A 5,345-nucleotide genomic window follows, 5' to 3' on the forward strand; every position below is an offset into this window, starting at 1 on the left:
CTTTCTCAAATGGCAAAACTTGCACATCTTATGCACATCTCTGATCTACCACATTGTATCCCCTCCATCCTCCAATTCTTGATCAAATGGATAATCATTTGATACTTTCAAATCACTCCCAATTGACCTCTTATTTGAAGAGCAACTTATATTTCATTATGCCTATGTCACTCCTCTATTATTTTCCATCATCACCTTGACCTCATGAATTGATGATGTATGTCAATATATTCATCCTTGTGAGTATATGGTTACTTCACTCACCATCTCTCCTAGCCTTGCTCTACCATTGTCTAAATCACCATCACCACCATCATCTCTTGGGCACATCTTTTATCGTGTCGAATGTCACCACCATCTACTTTAGCACCCTTGTGCATTAGTATCACTTTGCCTAAAATTGTATATATTTTTAGGCCACCATTTTAGTAATTTGTGAGGCACTCAACCTTGGGTGTCATGCATGTGTAGCAATTATCTCTTGTTGATCACTTGTGCATGGCCAAAAATATGTGGCCGGCCATGCCATGGCACACATGCATCATGCCTCTCCATTTCCCTCTCTCTCACATAATTACTCCACCTTGGGATGCCTCTCCTCCTTTGTCCCTTCCCAATGCCACAAATAAATTCAGCTTGGGTCAAATATCTCTTCCCCAAACCAGCCTCCCAACTAACCCAATCAATGAAGAGGCTACCTCCCAACCAACCCAATCAATGAGGAGGCAGCCCACCCCCTCTCCCTCTATATAAAGGGGCTTGGCAGCCCACCCCCTCCTCACTTGCTCTCACTTTTCCACTCCCCACTCTCTCCTCCACTCCCACACACTCTCCTCCTACCTCTCCCCACGAAATTGCTGCTCCTCCTAGCTTCATGGCCGGCCATGGCCATGGAAAGCTCACCAAGATGCAGCTCCTTCCTCCCTCAAGCTCATCCTCACCATGAGAGCCTCCCCCTCCATCTTCTCCCCAACCTTAGATGGTTTAATCTCCTCTTCTTCTCCCTCCTTTGCTAAGATTGGATCTTGATGCAGGTGCATGTTGGTCCAAGCATGGAGAAGGTTGAGCTATCCTCAGATCTGAAGTTCTTGAGCAAAGTTCGTCCAAAATCTTGCAGTAATTTCTGTTTCTTGCTGTTTCAGATTCTGGTACGATCTTGTAAAATCCGCCAAATCTCGTGTGCAGATCCAAATCGAGTGGTTCAAAGTTCTGCAGATAGGTATTGAAAATATCTACAACTTGGCGTTGGTCTCATCCTCAAATTCGTTACGGATTTTTCATGATAAATAAAGTTCTGCAAACATGCAGAATCATTGTTTGTTAGATTTCTTCCGCTTTACAAAACCTTTTTGAGCAAACTCAATTTTGGGTGAAAGCCCTCTCCAGTACCTTCATTTTGGCGTTGGGTTCACTTCAAATGACCTAATGGAATTGAAATGGTTCACAGATCAAATCTGGTCAGATCTGACTTTGTCGAATTAAATCAGGAGCTTGGAAACGAATTTTTGAATGAAACCAGTTGGGTAAGAACCACCTTTACAATACCTTTCAGATGCAGCTGACCTCATATTTTTATGAGTTGTGTACGATTTGTGGTGAATTAAACTTATTCTGTGTGTTCTGCAGACATGGCTGTTAGCTTTTAATTCATCAAAAATCCATTTTTGAACCTAATTGAGTGATTCCACTTCTGTAGGATTGCTGAATGTTTTCTTAATCATCTCAAACAAGTTTCAAACCTTTATCTGTTCTGCAACTCCATAGTTAAAGCAAATGGTGAAAACATGCAGTGAACTTGTAAATCCATTTGTGAGAGTTTCAGAAATATTTTGAACCCAAATCCAATTGCGTGTGAATCTCTGTTTAATTACCTTTCAAATGCCAGTGGCCTCATATTTTTAGGATGTTTCTACGATTTATGGCTTACAGATCTTGTTTTCTGTACAGTAAGATTCAAAGAAATTCCTAAAATTGTAGGTTTGATATTTTTGGGTGTTTCCAATTGGGTTAGTCTTGTATTTGTACTGGCTACCTTGGAAAAATATTGTTAGTCTCTGTTCACACATATTTTTTGCTGTTAGTAATGTTTATGTGTGACATGCATTGTTGAAGCAAAACTTTTCGGTTTATTTAAAACCCTTGACAAACTCTTTTTAGTAGAGTTGGGCAACCTTTGTTTTATGCTTGCAAAACAAAACCTCTGCAACTTAACATTAGCTCTTTTATTTTGCTTAAGTTTCCAAATGATGTGGAATATGGTTTGATTCCTATTTTGGATGTAGTGTTTTGGGAGCAAATTAAATTGGGAAAACTGATTTCTACTCTTCCAAAAATGTTTGAAATTGTATTGTGTATGTGTTTGATGCCAAACTAATGCATTTGTCCTCTTCATGATGTTATCTACCAGGGGATATTTGGTTTATACCATGGTGATAACCGAGAGAGGCAATTGCTAAGTTGTGACGCACTCATACCTCTACTAGGTAAATAAATGTGGTTTTCTAAATTAAAACTCTTAAAGTTGTTTTGTGGTATCTATAAGTCCTTAGTATGTTATACCTTGGCTGCATGGTTATTGTTGTTTGTTGAATGTTGTTTTGTTGGTGCAATGTGTTTATTGTGTTCCTTTTATATTTTCCGACGATAGATGCGAACAATTCCGGAGAAGAAGAAGAAGTGGTTCGGACAAGGATTTTATTTATATTGACGGGATTCTTATATTGATGAAGTTGAAGAAGTCCAGGGACAAATAAGCCAAGGCAAGCCATCTTTTGATCTCTGTTTTGGTGTCTAGTTGGATGTCATTTGTTGATGTCCAAAGCACCTTGAATTCTATGTGTGTTATTCTCTCTATTTATGTCATCTATGTGTGTTTCCAAGTGGGGTACTCCCTAGTGGTGATACTCCACCTTTGTCTTGTGATTATGGGATACATGGCATCATGGCCGTGCTACTCCCATTGGTTATCATGTATGCCCAACTTGAGCATGCATAATCTCAAGAAAATAACTTACATCACACCCACCCCCTTTGTAGTATAGAGGTGTCTATGTCATGATCTTGGTGTATTCTCCAATTGAGAGGAGTATGCCGTGCACCCTATTGGAGAGTATGTTGGATAGTAATACTCCACTATCTAAGTTGTATAGTTACCACCACAAATCTGAGAGTATATTCCTCCTTGTGTTGTCATAATACATGCTTACCATAAGCAAGTATGATTCACTCCACTACACCTTTATACCCCTCTATGGCGTGATGACTCTCATCTCGGCCGTAGTGCAATAGTAGTTCAGCTCATGAAACTTTAGGTTGGGAACCCCTCAAGGTTTTACCTTGTTGTAAAAGTTTTCGATAAAACCTTGGGCATGATGTTTTCCCCAAGTGAGAATTTATGAAAGGAAAGGATTTGGTAAAAATGATGAGGTTATGAAAAAGGTTGGGTTTTATGAAAACTTTGGCGCCTAAGTACTCACCCATGACAATTAACTAGCGCAACCACAATATCCAAAGTGGGCACGGGCTTAGTCCGTAGTTTGTTGAAGTTGACATGAGATACCTTCACCACTCTCTAGGAGGGTCACGATGACCTCTGACACCGGGTTGCGCTCTAAAGGAGGCAATACACTGCATTAACTTGCAGCCGGACGATTACTGAGGGTCTTCTGTCATGGCGCCGGAGATACGCTCAAAAGGAGGTATGCTGCCGGGGTGCCGGGAAGGGGTAAGCCCGCAGGGAAGGACTCATGACAAGGGAGACAGGCGAAAGGCTATGACTGATTATCCGAGACTCGCATACTTTAGTATGACGAACCGGGGATGATCTCGGCCGATTTATCGGTTCTTGTGGGGAAAGTGCGCACACTCTGCAGAGTTAAATCTATTCGAATAGCCGCGTCCGCGGTCATGGACGGTTGGAATGGCTGTTGCTTAGCCTGATGAGTTTTGGTTTACAAAATGGTTTGGCAAATGAAAGGAAAGAACTTGTTTTGATGTACCGGAAGGGTACGGGAAAGGCTGTGTCGACCATATGGAGATGGTCGGGAAGGACAAATAAATTGGGTTGCTCCCTTCCTAGTGTTTCATGTAGAGGAACTTTTCTTTAACAAAGATATAGAGATGTCATAGGACTTCCCTAGCAATCCCTTCAAATGAGATGGTGGTATGCTAACTCTTCTTTAACAAAGATATAGAGATGTCATAGGACTTCCCTAGCAATCCCTTCAAATGAGATGGTGGTATGCTAACTCTTCTTTAACAAAGATATAGAGATGTCATAGAACCACCATAGTGTCCGCATCACTTGAGATGCCGGTATGCTATATCAACAAGAGAAACTATTTCTCTTTCACATGCTTTATCCACGAGAGAAACTATTCTTCCTCTCTTGTCTCCTTTAGTTAGAATTGTTATCACCTTCTTGATGGTTTGCGAGTACAATTCAAATGTACTCACGGCTTTGTCCCTGGCTATTTACTTGGCCAGACTTGGAGGAACATGATGGATGAAGAAGGAGTTGACGACGTCTATGCGAGCTAGGAACGTCTTCCCAGTCAGTTGCCTGTAGGGTTTAAGGCGAATGACTTGGGCTCCGCGCTGTTGAAGTGATGATGCTACTCTGATGTTTAGTTAGGCCCTTCGAGGCTATTATGTAAGTAATGGTCATGTGACATTATTGTAATTTTCTTATTCCGCTTTGTAATGGATGGTGTAATTTGATATCAGTTCGGTTATGTGTTCACGGTGCACTGATCATGGGATCGTGAACTATATACATAACAGGGTATTTCGGACAGTTAGTCCGGGGTCCCCACACATCTCTTGAAGGTTTTCCGTATCGTGGCTCTCGGTACTGGAACTATTATCGATGATGGCTTATGTAGGCGGAAGGGTAGGTCAGGGGGCGCCACGAGGGCCCCACACGCCAGGGCCGCGCGGCCAGGGGCTGGGCCGTGCCGCCCTGTTGTGTGGGCGCCTCGTCGCCCCACTTCGTTTCCCTTTCGGTGTTCTGGAAGCTTCATGGAAAAATAAGATCCTGGGCGTTGATTTCGTCCAATTCCGAGAATATTTCCTTACTAGGATTTCTGAAACCAAAAACAACAGAAAACAGCAACTGGCTCTTCGGCATCTCGTTAATAGGTTAGTGCCGGAAAATGCATAAATATGACATAAAGTATGTATAAAACATGTGTGTATCATCATAAAAGTAGCATGGAACATAAGAAATTATCGATACGTTGGAGACGTATCAGCGGCCAATCCTACGAACCCCTCGTCGATGATTATGAAGAAGAGGCGGAGGAGGACGAAGGTGAGGAGGAGGAGCTGATCGACGCTGACAGCGG

At 42.1% G+C, this 5,345-nt stretch overlaps 1 long non-coding RNA gene across 4 annotated transcripts; it reads left to right on the forward strand.

Moving 5' to 3' along the window:
• Positions 1 to 625: 625 nt before the first annotated feature.
• LOC127342446 (uncharacterized) lies at positions 626 to 4,741 on the forward strand. Of its 4 annotated transcripts, none has more exons than XR_007876650.2 (6): positions 626 to 1,061; positions 1,143 to 1,219; positions 1,448 to 1,523; positions 2,408 to 2,483; positions 2,648 to 2,759; positions 4,486 to 4,741. It is a non-coding gene; the product is annotated as an uncharacterized lncRNA (long non-coding RNA). The 4 variants fall into 4 exon arrangements; XR_007876651.2 differs by having other exon boundaries at positions 652 to 1,097; positions 1,186 to 1,219; XR_011755409.1 differs by lacking the exon at positions 1,448 to 1,523 and having other exon boundaries at positions 648 to 1,061.
• The last annotated feature ends 604 nt before the right edge of the window (positions 4,742 to 5,345 follow it).

The sequence above is a fragment of the Lolium perenne genome, chromosome 3 (assembly GCF_019359855.2).
Source record: "Lolium perenne isolate Kyuss_39 chromosome 3, Kyuss_2.0, whole genome shotgun sequence".
NCBI classification, from domain to species: Eukaryota; Viridiplantae; Streptophyta; class Magnoliopsida; order Poales; family Poaceae; genus Lolium; species Lolium perenne.